Here is a 17,430-nt window from a genome sequence, read left to right as displayed (position 1 = left end):
TCGAAATTTTTACAATATCATATGAAGACTTATTCCTCGTCGCTTTCTGTAAAGTCCATTCGCAAAATCTAGTTTGGTATCTTGTTGGAAATTCTTGTACAGGATCGGAATTAATCCCAAGTTTTCTCGTCTTGCACTGGAAGTAATAATTTTGTCAATGAGTCAGACAATTATGTTATATATTTTAAAATCAAGTTTTACGAAATTAATTTAGTAGTATACTTTAAGATACAATTTTCGTCGCTTTTTTTGTTTTATTAAATGTTCTCCCACTAGTAATAATAATGTTAGTAATAGTACTATATCTTAATAACAATACGAATTTAATATTATATAATTAATGTATGGATATACATATAATGATTATCTTTTTAAATCCAAATTGTTAAGTAAATAAATTTAAGCTTTATGCAAATAATTTGCTTATTTTTCGATGATTGCTCTAACAAAAAAATATGATTACGAATGTATATATTTAATTTTTTAACTGTTATTTTAAAATCATTTTTAGGTATTGGAGACATCCCGCCATTCCAGAATATTGTTAATTATTAATTTATATGTATATACTTTTCTATGATAAAATACATGCAGATATATTACGAGATTATATTTAACAAATTTTGATTTTTGTCGATTTAGATAATTTTTTTATCAAAATACCTTATGTTCTTTTATCAATGATATCGTGATTACATGAATTTAATTAAAAATGTGTGGATACAAAAAATTCGAGATAAGTCGAATGGATACCTTTATATTAGCGAGGTATTAATAATTAAAATTTTGGGAAAATGCAGAAAAAAAAAGATTGTTAAATTTTATATATAATAACAAATTTTTTTCAGAAAGCATACTTAGTTCTTTAAAATCTCGTTATTATCAAGTTCGATTTATCTCGAACAGTTGGTACCCGAGATACTTTTGTATTCATACATACAAAAAATTACAATAATGCATGTATTTTATTACTATTAAATATATTCCTTCGTAATCACTATTCCATAAGGAAATCATTTTATCTTTTTATTTTTAATAAGAGATTTGTAGTAATGTGTGGCAGAACATATAATTTCCTCGCAAATTTTGATATTATTATATATTAAAAATGCAATAAAAATGTAATTAAGATGCTACCAAAATTATTTCTATCATAAGTGGTCTGAAAGATTTGGAATTCACATCCTTCTGTAATAAGACCGCTGGTGTTTGATGGATTGCTTAACTTTTTTTTGCGAATGGATCTTATGAATTTGACGTGGAATCAGAATACATCAAGTTCGCTTTTCTATGAAGATTTTTTTCTTCTTTGTATCGGATACTAACCTTATCACAACGTGGAGGGACCTTGATCAAATTATCGCGATAATTATCTTAAATGCGATGAAAGTCTTGTCGTAAATGTATTAATGACTTTTTATCACGATATTAATAAGTTTTATAATATAATCACAAATTAATAATTAATAGTAAGTATCTAATTGTTAGTATTTTCATTCCACATTTATCAATATTTCATTAAACATTGGTTTAGAAAATTTGTGTTATCGTATGTATTTTCAACATTTTCGTATAATACCTCATTACTAAATTTTGTTAATTGTGCTCCATAATATAGGTCTTATTATATTTCGAACAATATTTTTTATTATACATTGTATTGTAAATAATTATTGTATTATTAAAGGATTACAATAAAAGATAATATTAAAAAGCTATGCAATGTAATTGTTAATTATTTTATTGTATTTCGCTAATCATAATGCAATATGATTTTAGCGAAATATAATAAAATAATTAAAGAAAAAAAGATAGATATAAAATTAAAAAATAAATTTATAACATACTTACCTGCAAAAACCGACTAAATTTATTAGTAACTCGTTTTTTTACGGGGGAATATACTTACAAAGAAAAGAGAATCGCCATTAAAAATTGACGAGGGTGGTGGAGGGCCTCTAAGGTTGATTCATTTTTATTCATATAAATTTCTTCACAATTTTAAATTAAATGTAGTTTGCTTATACAATTAGAAGAGTTCTAACTTTATTCAAATTGCAAATTGTAAATATAATTATAAGAATAAGAATGAGGTAGAGAGCATACAATCAGAGTGACGCCATACGGGTATCACTTGTGATTGGTCCGCCATGTTTTAGCCATTCCCTCTAGTATTTTAAACGTATTATTTTCTAAATTTTGAATTCATGCTAAAAAATGCTCAAAAATTGTATATATAGATGAATTTTTTGACGGTGTCCAATTTTTATATTTGCCATTTATACTCTTTAACCAATTCATTCGGCGTTCTGTGTCTTTCGGAATTATTTTCATAACATATCCTTTTTTAAATGAATTGTTACAAAATACATGGTATTGTACATCCAACCATATTTCTAAAATAATTTCGATAATTTTATTTTTATCAATGTACCTTTACGTATCTATGTCGTTCAAGCTGTTGCACCAGCTAACCCTAAAACTGACAGTCTGTTGGATAGACTGAGCTCGTATATCTCTTTCTCTCTCGCAGAATTTCGCTAAAATATGATGTCTACTCTCGTATGGCGCCACTCTGATTATAGGCTCTCTACTGCACACAAGTCCTTGATACCGGCTTTCTTCGTGTTATACAGGGTGTCTTAATAACTATTACCACCTGAAATATCTTCTGATCTATAAGGTGTAGAGAAAACTTTATATGACCAAAATTACACGTAAAGGGAGCTATCATATGATGATAATAATTTTTCTTCAGGTGGAGATGTTTAGGAAATTTCAAAGTCAACTTTGCTTTTTTAAATGGAATTGTATAATTTTTTTTACATATAATGTTGCAACAGAATTGTTTTTAACATATATTAGAATATATATTTTATTCTTATTAATGTGATGTATGTATATAAAGATATATATTGTTTAAGTATATGTATATGTATATTCAGACAAAAGTTGTATGGCCTAAAAGGGACAAATAATGATAAAAATAGCTATCAAAAAAATTAATCTTTTAGAATCATATTATAAAAGTCATTGCTATTTTTAAAAAATAAAATTATGTGATTTTTTTATATAATATGTTTTTCTAAGTATTCTACATATAAAAATATAATATTAAAGTAGAGTTATTAAAAAGATCAGTTTAAGATTTTCTGTATTCTAGTACATTTTGACATTAAGTATAAAATGATTCGTAAACTATTTGTTTTTTGCAATTTATCTTAATACTTTTATTCACAGAATAATGAAAATAATGCGTCAATTGGCGTAAAGAAAACAGTTGTTTTAAAAAAAATGTATATGTAATTGTATATTGTAAATTACATATCATATTTGAAATGCGACTATGTGTTTTCTTTACAACAATGAATTCATTTTTCTGCATAAAAGCATTAAAACACAGTTGCAAAAAAATCAATAGTTTATAACATCTTTTCTATTTTATGTCAAAGCGTGTCAAAATAAAATATAAAATATCTCATAGAGTATAAAATATCTTGTATTGATTTTCCAATAACACTTTAATACTTTTATACTGAATAATCAGAAGAACCATATTATTGTAAATAATAATATAATTCTATTTTGAAAAATGGCGATAATCTTCGTGATTTTGAAAAGTCAATTAAAAAAAAATGATTTTACCATTATTATCTCTTTTTAGAATATCATTGTTTCTATTAAAATAGGACATCCTATATGATTATATATAGGTATCGTTTCCTTACTTCAAAAGTAACACAGGCTCAAAAAATTAAATTTCTCAGAAAAAGAGAAAAAATATTTTTTAACATGATAGAAAATTATTGACTAATCAAATAATATTCAAGTGTTTATTTTTGCTATTTTCGTTTCATAATTCTTAAAAAAATCATTTTTCTGAATTGTGATTTTTAAAATGATCTTTTTTTTAGTTGATACAATTTTGATGATTTCTTATGAATTAAGTTAGTCCACATAGTAAGTAGTTATATACATTTACTGAAATAACATTTTAATCGTGACAAATATATAAAATTAATTAATTATACAATTAATTTTTATAATAAATTTATGATTTGTTTCTCTTAAATCATGTAATGACTTAGTTTATTCAACATCATATCATTGAAAAAGTTATTAACCTAATAATTATTAATCAATTGAATGAATAATTGGTAGATAATAAATTTATTGTAATTAGTGGGTCAAATTATTAATTTAGCAAAACAAAATGTAGGTGTATGGTTAAAGCGAAGAGTAGGTATATGATAAAAATTCGGTCGCAGATAATATAGCGAAAGCGCCAGTTAATTTATGTAAAAATCGAATGAGAAAGCAAAATAAAGAGTTCGCTGTCATATTTTTTATTTTTATTATTTTCGCTGTTATAAGTTAAAATTCTATATGGATATATTTAATAGGATGTGAATAATCGCCATAGCTAATTATTATTAATGACTTTTTGTTTAAGTTCATTCCGATATTTCAAAATTTTGTTAGAATTTGGAGGAATAAAAAGTAAAAATTCTATAGAAGACAAGGACTGCGTGACATTTATTTCCATCTGCTCGTACAAAACTGTCGAAACTATCGCATCTTACATTAAATTGAACAAAAGATTATATATCCTAAAATAAAATAAAGATCATAAGAATAATAATTAAATAATGTTTACGTGAATCGTGCGCGCGCGCGAGATTCCGCGCTTCATTTAATTATTAATACTGTATTTAAATTATGTTTATATAGTCCTTTGAAAGAATTTTCAGGCTGTCTCATCTGTATATTGTATCTCTCTTTTCCATTTTCCATTCAATTACTTTTACTCAAAAATTTATCTGTATAATTTCGAAATGTCCTCACAAATATATTAAAACTTTAAACTATGATAAAGAGATTTCCAATCCAATTTTCATTATATTCAAGTAAATTATAATAAAGAAATATAATTAATAAAATAAAATAAAATTCATTGTGTCTTTGTGTAAAAAAATATAATAGCTATATTATTTTCAATACATTAAAGTTAAGTTGTGTGGATTATGTGTCGTTTGTGAAATGGAAATTAAAGTCAATTAGCGTCAATCCGTCATTTATTCATCGGACAATGTTCTCATCGTTAGGAACGCAAAATTATTCATATAGAGTTTTGCATTAGCATTTGCATTGTTCTTTCACGCTATACATAGCGACGCATCGCAGCAGGTATCGCCGAATTCTCGCTCTCGCTTAATCCTACAAATTTCAACAGTCCCGTCCCGCTTTCGTCGCGACAGCCGCATTTACACTCCCGTATTAACGTATTTTTTTCTATACATAAGGATATCTTTAAACGCATTGTACAGTGTCGTAATCTTTATTCTACATTTTGAGCATACGCGCGACTGGCTTGTCTCCTCCGTCGATTATCATTATTATTATTATTATTATTATTATTATTATTATTATTATTATTAATAATTTACTTATATGACATCTCGTCTTGCACACGTCACTTATACAACAGTGGTAACATTACGTATCTATCGTATGTAAAACGGCTTACGGATCGATCAATCGATGATCAATCCGTATGGCAATGTATGCGAGCGCATATTTTTTCTTTATTTCTTTTCTAGTAACGCGTGTGCGTAACATTGACAATAATCGATAACGATCTGGTCACGCTTTGCGTCATTTTTCGCGTTACAACTCATATGTCGATCTCGAAAAAAGTTCCGGCGCTTTCTGTGTTGGTCTTTTCTCGTTTTTTTTTCTTATTTTTTTCTCTCTTTTGGTTTCTCATCTCGTTAGAGCGGAAGCGAACGGGGAGTGCGAATTATGGGAAGGGAAGGGAACCACCCTCGGCTTTTATTCCTGAAGAATAAAATACGAGCAGTCGGTGCGTGAGGTCAAGCCGTACCATTTACTTGAGAATCAGTGCAGAATTCGGGAGAGAAACGACAATCGACATTCTCGTAGCCTCTTCCAGTCACCGTTACTGTCACGTTTACTTTTTCCTTTCTTTCTTCGTCCTTTTTTTTTTCGTGTGTGTTTCTTTTGATTCGCACGCCGCAATGTATTGCGTTTATAAATCATTCTTGGCACGCGTGTGTATACAATGGTGTCCTATGTACATGTGAGTATAATAACTATATATAAACGAGAGCACACATCGCGGGGCGTGTATCGCGTGGCCAGCAGCTTTGACAAACAATCCTCGACAAATCATTAGAGATTATACATACTATATCCGACGGAAAACAAGAAAGGATCCAATGTGACACTTTTCATGGTGAAAAAACCATATACGTATATATACGTGTATATGCATGCCGAAAGCAACGCGCGAGTCCATGTTTACAGAAAGTAGGAACAGAGATGAAATGTTCTGGGGACAGACTACCAAGTTGCCCGTGTAACCTAGTTCAATTCCTTTGTATTTAGTTCATTAATGAATTAGTTAATATTACAATTTATTAACAGTTCGTACTATCCATTAGTTTAACGTTCAATTTCAATTTATATAGCATTTTTTTTTTCTTTCATCTTCAGCAAATTCTCTTGCGTTCTCGTATGTTACAATATTGTTTCCGCTATTTATATATATATATATATATATATATATATATATATGCATGTATATAGTATATATATTTATATATACATATATATTTTGTAATATGTATAATATGTATATATGTATAATGCGTTATCTATGTATACTCCTATATTCATATGTATATATTTATATTCGTATTTATATTCAAAGTACATGTGTATGTATACATTACACACACGGCGCACGGCTATACACACTATCGATAATAATGCACCGCTCGAAACGAAGTCGCTTAAGTGCATAAACGAGTGTTCCCCGCGACCGCTCCGCGTCGTCGGAAGTAACGTCGCGAGGTCCAGGCCGTCTTTTTATCTCCGCTTTTTTTTCTTTTCCTTGATTTTCCGCTTGCCGCCGTCGTCTTTCGGTGCTCGCGACCGATCAAACGTACTCTATTTTCGAAAAGCGACGCTACGTCGAATATGGCCGCGACGAAGCGCGTGTCATATAAAAAAGTAAAAACAGATCGCGCGCGGGCGCCGTATCTCCCGTCTATGTGATTTCGCCTGTAATCAGCGGACATGCCGCAATTAGCGGACCAGTCATCTAATTGATCGCTGTTCGCGCGTTGTTCGAGGAAAATCGCGGAGCCGTTCCCCCGATTCGGCGCCTTTGATCTCTCGATCGGAACGATCGTATTTCAAGCACGCGTGTCGCCGCTTCATCTTCGGCGTTGAGTCGAAATTGGCCGCGAGCGGCCGGATTGGACGTCGATTGGCAATTTCCAGACTAAGCCCCGTCATTTCCGGCTCGCCTTCGTTCGTCGGGAAGCGCGAGAGCCGCTGCTACTAATCGGCCTCAATTAGCTACAAATGAAGAGACGTTAAGCTTCGCAATACAAAATCGATAGCGTATCACGTGGATCTTTTATCTAATATTAATTGTTATTCGTTTAAGATGCGAAACGCGTAAGAACACAGGCCGCAAGAAAATTATCTGTGAAAAAAGATTGTGAAGGGTACTGACTGGTCTTTTTATAAGAGAACCTACAAGACCTGAATGTCAATCTCGTCTGACATGAGTAGATAATTTGGCATGAGATGGATTACGGGAACTGACTTGAATAATTCAGAGAATTGGATTATCTCGGCTGTAAAACGAAGCCAATTATCTGGTAAATCCGGTTCGTATATTATTCTGATATCTGTCCAAGTCGATAGTCTATTACGCTAACATTGCACCATTTGTCTGTAACTTGCGGATCAAAGCTTGAAAATCATTTTGGAAGCCGGAAATGACAGTATTTTACAGTGGGAGCAATTATTCTTGGTGCCATACGTTTATTAAAAAGCATTATATTTTTGTAATCGCGTTTTCAAAATTTTATGAACATACAAGTATCTGCTCTTATCTTCGATTTCTATTTAGTATTGAACTATCCTTTTTTCCTCAAAAGTAATTATTAAATATTTCTTTGCTTAGAACATAGATGTTTTATATTTTAACAAAGAAATATTTCATTACTTTTGAAGAAAAAAAGATAGTTTGATATAAAATAGAAATCGAAGATATTTATTTTGCTTTCGATTTTTATTTTATATGAAATTGTTCTTTTTTTTTCCTCAAAAAGTAATAATGAAATATTTCTTTTCTTAAAATATAGAACAATTATATTCTTAGTAAAGAAATCTTTTATTGCTTTTAAAAAAAAAAGGACAGTTCGATATAAAATATAAATTAGAGCAAGATGAATCTTTCCAATTTCTATTTTATATTGAACTATCTTTTGTTCCTCAAAAAGTAAAGAAATATTTCTTTACATAGAATATATTCTATATTCTAAGCAAAGGAACATTTCATTATTACTTTTTAAACAAAAAAGAACAGTTTGACATAAAATATAGAAATCAAAGGTAAGAACAAATATATTCGTGTGTTCATAAAATTTTTGTTTACCATATGCTATCTTAACAATATAAAGAAACGATGCGGTGTCATTTAAATTATTTTCATCATTAAATCTATGTCATGTGTCATTTTTGTGCGGAGCAATTCGTCGTCGACTTGGGCTCGCGTCGTCGTTTCCGCCAACGTCCTTAAGGGGTTTCGCATTCGGCAATTTACTAAATTTAATAATCGATTCTTATCACAGAAGTTATTTACATGTTTTCATGTTTCAATGCGCCCGCTCGCGTTTACGCAGCGGCGGGCGAAACGAGCTTCGTACCGACGAAGGTGCGTACATTTACCCGATATATGTACCCTTTTTATCGTCCGTGTTCTTAATCGCGGCGAAGATAATCGAGAAATCTAGCCGTTCTATCGGAAAGAGAACTGCGCGTGAAAAATGGGTATAACGTTTAATCCTTTCAGTCTTAGTCGGAATTAAGAATTCAAATAATACTATAAAAAAATATCTGTTTCAAACTTATCATAGAATAAAAATGCAAAATGTGGCACAATTAAGCAAACTGATTTTTTATACGTACACATTTTTTATTAATTTTTATATTTATAGTAGAGTTTTTATACAGATTTATATACTTTTATATTTGTAAAAAAAAAATGATAGAGTTGTATTCACTAACTTCTCTACAATTTTCTTGTATAATGGATCCATTATCTGCTGTTATCTTTAAATAGTGTCACAATGAGCGCGTAAAGCCTAGTTTTTTGCTGAATCGGGAAATTATATTCGAGACTGAGAAGATTAAACGTGCAGACGCAGTAAGTAAAGTTTTCCAAACGAATCGCGACAGATTGAAGAAAATTTGCGCGCAAAGATAACCGTGTCTCTCCCTGGTCGGCCTCGCGACTCGTTTCAACTTATTACGCAATATCGAGTAACCGACAAATTTACCGTAGCGCTACGCGCGCGTCATCTCGTGCAATTGTTCTTTATATTAAGGATACAACAGTAACGACTTGACCGAATTCTCATTTATCACCGATCAAAGAAGGCCGATAAAGAAAGAATGTTTACCGCGAGTCGAATAATTTCCGGAACGACGAAGGAATGCTGCGGCCCCGCCGTAAAAGTGTCGGCTTTTTACCTCCGGCCTACTATTAAATCGGATAACCAACGGAATCGATACATCGTCGTCAAAAGCGTCGCTCGCGTTGCACGATTAAACGCGGGCGCGTTATTGTAACAACTTTTTAATCCATAGTTATCCTTAAAGTCGACCGACGAATTCGGGATATGTCGTGATATCGCTTGAGCTCTGTCTGTTTTCACCGCGCATTATACCACAATTCGAGTATTAAAAACGCAAATGGAGGTCGTTTAACTTACGGCTAAAATCGTGCGCGATTCTTCGCGCGCTCCACGCCCGGTGGAGAGTTAGAAGTTAGCAATAATAGTAACAATAGTAGCGGTAGGTAATAGTAAATGTAGCGTCTAGTGGTAGTAGTAATAGTAATAGTATAGTTAGTATAACGACATTAGTAATAATAATAGTAGTAGTAATGATAACCATAATAATAATATTCAGTGTAGCGCTAGTAGTGATAAATAGTAACGGTAATCATATTAATAGTAATAGTCCTGCGGTGTGATAATAGCACTAACGATGATCGTCGCTTCCTTCGGCGTAAACAATAGTAATAATAACCACGTGACTTTTCACTAACCAAACGATTACCGTACATCGAGTTTTTCTAGAGTTTAATTCGCTTAACTTTTACATGAATTCGTTTCTCTCATTTTCCTCCTTCTTTTTTTCTTTGTTTACAATATATAACATTTCCCGCTTACCGTGCTCGTAATTTTACATCTTCGCGCTGCTTTTTTTTAATGCTCCCGTTAAGTTGTATTACATATATGGCGGTTCGATCGCAGAGCGATCCTCTGCGTAATGCGTTTTTAGTCCCTTAAACGTACAAACACCATGTAAAATTTTCTTACGCTGTATACTCGCTAGATTCGTTTTAATGAGCATTTTCGAATTAACAATGCACTACTCTCCCGTCGCTTTTGCCCTCATTATCATATATATAAAAAAATCTCCGGTGAGAAGGCAACGGAAGATACACATATCCACGTGGAAAAATATAACCCGTATTTTCATCACGCCATTTATAGCGTCACTGAACGCGTTTGTCCGATTCTAAAATTTGATTTGCTTAATGTAAATGATCGTATCCAAGATCGAGGTGATCTCGGGAATCAAACGAGCGACGCTCAGCATTAAATAAACACGCTCGGGAAATACAGGCCAGAGACGTGTGTATCTTCCTTTCCCTGGTATCACTATTGTAGCAAGTGTCGTTTCTCGCGAGTGTGCCACTCGAGACCGCAGATTGCGCCTCGTCTCAAATTTCGATCACTCTACGCGACGGTTTCGCTCCGACGGCCGATTTTCACGACGGCGTCGCGACGCGCCCTCGGACTCTCGTCTCTTCTCGTCTCATCGCGTCATTTGTTCGACAGATCGGCCGTCAAACTGGTCGACGCCGTTATATTTATCCGTCGACTCGTATACTTATCGATTACGTAGCGCGCGCACGTGATGAGCTAGAAAATTATGCTAAATCGGAGGACGCCCTGGGTGAATCTCCCGTCGATCGGCCGCGCCGTTTCGAAATCGTCGGTGATCCCCGTACGATGTCGATCGTTCCAGCGATTCTGTAAGGTCCGTTTACACCGCAGATCTTTTTTTTTTTTTAGGGATATTATATCAGCCCGCATTGAATTGATAAGATCCTTAGACGTAATAGGTATAGATTGCGCATTCTCTGATTTTAACATTTGTGCTCCATTGAATTGAAAAGAAAGAATTGAGAAGATAGTTTAGGGAAAAGAGCGAGAGAGAGGGGGGGGGGAGAGAGAGAGAGAGAGAGTTTTAGTATTTATGACTATAATTACATGTTACCATAATTATAATTATTATGGTTATTGCTAATAATAATTATATGTACAGTTCTATCAACAAATATACATATATAGCTGACAATTGAAAATTATATAATTATAGTTATTATTACCATAAAAACGGTTACAATTATTATAATTTTATTATACTTTTTATAGCCATTTTTTGGGCCAATCATATTTTATATGGTCATCCCAAAAATAATTTACAGTTAAATTAAAATAAATACAACTATTTATATGATAATAATAATTATAATTGTAGCAATTTCGATTGTGAACTATTTATTGATAGAAATGTGTAGTTATTATTAACATTACAACAGTAAGAATAATAATTATAGTGATATGTAATATAATTATTGTCACGAATATCAATAACTTTTCTCTCAGTACAACTTCGTAGAAATGTCTATTCCTATTACGTCTATGGGTAGACCTATGTAAGAAAATTTGCAAAAAATATGAGGAAGAGATTGTACGAAAGAATGAAACCGCCGACGCTTCGTTTAACAAAGCTCGTTTGGTTGAGCAAATTACTATAATTATTTATTGAATCAGTGATTACGAATTAGTTGATTCAATGTTACGATTCAATAAACGCAATACGAATTATTATAAATATTACAATCGTTTCTCTCTCGTTATATTTGAGTCCAAGCGCTGCCTACGCTGCATCATGTTACACTTTTAGCAATATTTTAATTAGGTGCTACATATCGCGATATAAAGTTTTGTAATATTTGATACATATTCTAGCTGACTTATGTATTACTATAGAAAACAGTTATAATTTTAGAATAATGTTCGTAACGATTACCCTAACAACATTCCTAACAGCATCGTGTTGAGAAATCGCGTGGTGTAAACGGCCCTTCAGTCTCTCCTCTCTGCGTGCTCACGAAATGCTACTCGCGATTCGTTGTGCTCGAAATTGTTCCTCGCGTCGCGCGATTTATTTCCTCGTCCTGTTTCCCGTCGCGTGCATCCCGAGGATCACACAATTGTATCACAATTCTTTCCCGTCCATGTGCGTTTTCGTTCTCCGCTGGGCGCCGTAGACTTATTTACGTTCTTGCGAAATGATTGTCGGCAATGATCGATAATCACCTGAAACCGTCCTCGGGAAAAACGAATTCGCAATGATTTTCGGGTTTGATTTGATTTGCTCGATGGACTCTCTTCCCGCGCCGGTGGATCGCCGATGGTCGGTGCGCGATTTATGGTCGTCCGTGAGATTCTGGAGCGATCGACGATCTCGATCGGCACGCGATCGACTATCGTCGACGATCCATTTTGCACATCTGCTTGATGAATACACCGTCGCTGCCTCATGTAAGCAGTTCATCAGTGAATGTGTATATGCATGTGTGTGTGTGTGTGTGTGTGTGTGTGTGTTTCTGCATGTGTGTATGTGTGTTTCTGCATGTGTGCGTGTTGTGTATGCGTGCAAGCGTGCTATGACACTGTTTAGCCGATGACAGTTCACTCGTGTACCAAACAGCTATTGGATGTATTAAGTCCCATGCCACGTTTATGTTTACATATTTATATCTGACTATTTAATCGGAACACTTCGACGTTATTCATTACTTCTGTGTATCATTTTTGGCGTCTTTTGAACGATTACATATCACTCTGTCATTCCGTACAGCTTCGTTAAATGAGGCAGGGAGAGCGGGCGGGAACGGGGATGTTTGCCACGACCTATGACGACTGTAATTTAATGTTACGCTTTACTAAAATTATTTTGCTAAATACGCGAAATTTTATGTATGTTATACTGCAATTAATTCTACATTAGCAGCTATAAGAAGAAAAAAATGATATCTTTTGGGAAAACAAAAATTAATTATTCATTTAAATATTACAAGACATTCCTGAATTAACATTAACCATTCACCTGCCCATTACGACGTTAAGGAGTCTTATAATATTTATTTATTTATTTTATGTCTATATATCATGAATTTCCTCTGAGATTAGTACCATTAATCTTGAAGTGCAATGTAAGCCTTCTACAGGTAGTAATGACTGTAATGATAAAATATGAATGAAGTTTTTAAATACGAGATCAAAAAGTAACGTCGATGGAATAAACAAGGTAGAAGATCAATTGCAATAATCCGTTTGCACAAATAAAACATCGATCAATATAGTCCACATATAATATGCAACAACAAGCGGATCTGGGAATCGGTTCGGTAATTAGTCGCGCGCGATTAAAAGATTCGCCCAACGAAGTTACGTTAATGAGGCCTTCGGAGGATTTCCGGCACCCGGCTCAAGGATTAATTATTTAATTAGCTTGAGGTCACAAGTTTCCTTTTATACTCCCAGCGATAGCAACGATTCCGGATTATCGACTTACAAATATTACGCTCTTATATGCGATCGACGAATTGAAACTTATTATACTTCTTCCATTTATTACTTTCTTCTCAAATAAAATACTTTCTTGATAAAAAACAAATAGGACAAACTATAGCAAATATAAAATTGATTTTATACTAGAAATATAATTACTTTGTGAAAATTTTTATTTCATATATAGAATCTTTAAGCCATCGCAGTCAGATTCAGATCTTTGACTTTGTCTCTTCACCGACAAACAATATTACAGATACTCTCATAGTAAAAAATGTCACACATGTGTGATAATCATGGATAAATTGTGATATAACTGTGAGATTAAAAAAAGTTACAGTAACATCACATCTTATCTTGATCTGTATACGTCATAGCAATGTCACAGTGAGGCGCAACTTTTATCACAGCTGCTAACGATTCATAGCAATATCACACCTGTGACAAAGGGGACATTCGCACGTCACCATGACTTTGCTATGACATTATACTTGTGACAAAGCAGACCTTTACATATCATTCTGACTTTGTTGTGATATTGTGATTTTTAGCGAAAAATGGAATGAAAATGATGACTGTTAGAAAAGGACGAAAGAAAAGGCGGTTTGGAAAGCTTGGTAACGTTAAATCACAGTCGTCGAAAGGTTTGACAGCGCGAAGTCGAGCAACGAGACTATGCGATCCACCGAGATATAAATCGTCGTCGCGGTAGGCATGGCCCCCATAATATGTATACATCGATCGCTCTCGCAGCGCTCGATCACGATCCACGACGGATTCACCGAGGTCCTCGAGGACTCGAGTACGCGTGACTATGTCGGAAAGCAGGGGTGGTCCAACTTGGCAGTTTTCTTTTTTTCTTTTTTTATTTCTTTACCGCAATTTGCTCGCTTTCGTCACGTTCGCCTTTCTTTCTGTGTGTACGTGCTCGCTCGTTGGGTACGCTGTATACTCGTGCGGCTCGTACGATCCGGACGAATGAGCGGCCGATCGATCGATCGACCCTCTTCCGCCGATCGGCTGAATATAAGCGACGCGTCGACCACTCTCTTGTGCGCTTGTATATTTCTCGTGTGTACGACACACATACACACATACACACATACACACACACACATACACACACACACACCCATACACACACATACACCACATACGCATACATTCACGCACGTACACATACACACACGCGCGCACACAACACACAAACACACGTGCACAGCGTAATAATACGCGGTGCGAAAATATCTGGCGGGTTTTGCGGAAATGCGGGGATAGGGATCGTTTGTGGTTTCGCGTACGTCAGCTTTCGAGCACGTGATAATAAGAGGGTTTTATTGGAGAGGGAACGTGGAAAAATATATCGAGCGTATGGAAGGTCGATCGCGCGATCGTTGATGGCGTAAGTTTCGTTCATGCTTCGGTTGGGTTCGGCTTTTCTAGAGAGATGTGCCGCTAAATCGCGTCCGTTACCCGGGGATAGTGCACGAGGGAAGAAGGAAATATTCGTCGAACGAAACAGACGAGTTCACCCTTATGAGACGGGCTCTTGCCATTGGTCGTAGTAACTGCGCGCGCGCGTTCACCCTGTCGATCGTCCAAGCCGCACTTTTACTTTCCTACCGTTTGAAAAGGTTGAACACCCCTGACTCGAGTTTGCTATTTGGCAGTAAACATTTTTAAGTCCGTCTCGGCTCCCTACGAGAGACCCTCAACAGATCGCAGAGTTAATTAATTACGACTCGGTCGTAACGCGCGTGCGTGCGTGCGTGCGTGCATGCGCGCGCGCGCAAAGCGACTAACAGTAATTATCGTTAATTATTATTCTCATTATTATAAGAAATATCGTTATTGTTTCTATTATCGAAAGGCCGCAACAACGCTTTTCCGAGGACTGCGCGATCTCCTTTGTCTCGTGACGCCGTCGACTTGTCGCGCGTTCCTTCCTCGCGAAATCGCATTGGTCGTCGAATGAAATCGATCGCCGATCGCCAAATGACAGTTACGGCGATCGCCGGTCGATATCGCGATCGATAAGAGCTCGCGAAATGTAATTGGATCCGCTCGACAGCACGTGCTATCTCTCTTTCCCTTATTACGCCTGCACCTACCTTCGTCTACGATCTAGAGGCATCCCTCTAAATCTCCATCCAGTTCGCGTCGCGCGACTATCTTACCGGTTCCGCACTAGAAACGTTAATTAAGTCACTTAAACGAAATAACGCAGTCGTAACGGAGCGTGACGTCGGCGATCGGATCCTTGTTCCCATTCCTTTTGTATTCTCTCCTCTTGAATCCGGAAACGTTTCCCAGGCGTGTTGTTCTCCGCTAAAAAAAATTACAACGGCGTTCGCCGTCGAGCTGCCGCTTGCCGGAAGTCCATCCTCCTCATGCAGGCTTTTTCTGCGAACGTCGTCAATGGTCTCACTCTTGCTTGCCTCCTTTCGCGTCTAAGCGAAAGCACGTCGCGAAACGGAACCGGGCGCACAAACCGGCGGTGATTCCCAGTTGTGAGAAATTCGAGAACGCGAGATCGTGTTTCCTTGTTCCCTCGAGAGAGGTGAGTCGCGCAGAAGGGCGTGAAAGGGGCTAACGTGTCCATTTCTATCTTTTTCTTTGCGCTTTTCCCGTTTTCACTTCGACGTGCTCCTAACGTAGCCGCCTCCTCGAATCATGCCGGACGTCGTTCCTGCGAAAATGAGAGAAGGAAGCATGAGTGTACCGCGATATGTCCGACTATTGACTTTTGAGAGATTGACTTTATGGGTGAGGGATTTTCCGAGATGTTGTACCGATCGATTTTTGCGAGCTTACTTTGCCATTAAGACCAACCAGGCTTTTAGTTCCAGCAATTCTAAAGCTCGAGGTATGAACTTTCAACTTTTTGAGATCTCTCTAATATATTCTAATAACTTTAAAATCTTCAACTGTGGTAAACGCTGTGCAGTTAAACTCGGGAAGATTAAGAGAAATATTGAAGAAGAGTAATCAGACCGGAAATTTTCTAGATCAGTAAAAAAAAAAGCAAAAATATCAAAATTTAATCTTATATATAATTTTTTTCATTTACTGGGAACATTTTTCTAAACATTTTTTAATATAAAAAACTGTGCAAGGGAACCGATGAGCAAGAACTCATTAACATTCTTCTCTTTTTCGGCGTTATAATTATATAATTTAAACAATGAATTTTCCTCTACGTAGATTGTTATCTCATGTATGTTAAAACTCTCGTAATTTAATAGATAATTAAGTGAACAATAAGTATTCTTTTGTACACTAATCACATTTAGTTCGAAGCTATTAGATCGCGCTATTCAAAGGCAATTTTCGATAATCAAGCACCGAGTGACCGAGTACTTGAAATCATGTAATCAAATGGTTATATATCCAGGTTAATGCATAAATAATTGTGCTCCGGAGTGCGCTACGAAGGGACCGACTAGCAATTAGTGCGACGAAATTGCGAGTAGAGACATTCGCGTTGCCACGATTGAATATTTTCAGCGCGCGCGACGGCCAATGAGCCCAGCTTGTTACATGGGGCTTGTTAACATTTCCACGCAGTATTAACTGTGTTATGGTCATCTGGCTCACGTCATTCGCACATAATGATCATAGCTTATCTGATCCGCGCGATGTGAAATTAACATGTCGATTTCGGTCTCTC

General features: G+C 35.2%; 1 protein-coding gene across 5 annotated transcripts in view; it reads right to left on the bottom strand.

Annotated features, from left to right (window-relative positions):
• Positions 1-4,507: 4,507 nt before the first annotated feature.
• The window catches only part of nAChRalpha6 (nicotinic acetylcholine receptor alpha6), a 264,238-nt gene continuing 251,315 nt past the window's right edge, over positions 4,508-17,430 (bottom strand). For all 5 annotated transcript variants that reach the window (XM_011068078.2, XM_087405320.1, XM_087405318.1 and 2 more), the window contains one exon: positions 4,508-16,449. The gene's annotated coding sequence lies outside the window, so the exon portion shown is untranslated. The remainder of the gene's footprint in view (positions 16,450-17,430) is intronic.

The sequence above is a fragment of the Acromyrmex echinatior genome, chromosome 4 (assembly GCF_024713525.1).
Source record: "Acromyrmex echinatior isolate Ae372 chromosome 4, ASM2471352v2, whole genome shotgun sequence".
Lineage (NCBI taxonomy): Eukaryota > Metazoa > Arthropoda > Insecta > Hymenoptera > Formicidae > Acromyrmex > Acromyrmex echinatior.
The sequence above is the reverse complement of the archived record's forward strand: the minus strand, read 5'-3'. Positions and strand labels throughout refer to the sequence as shown.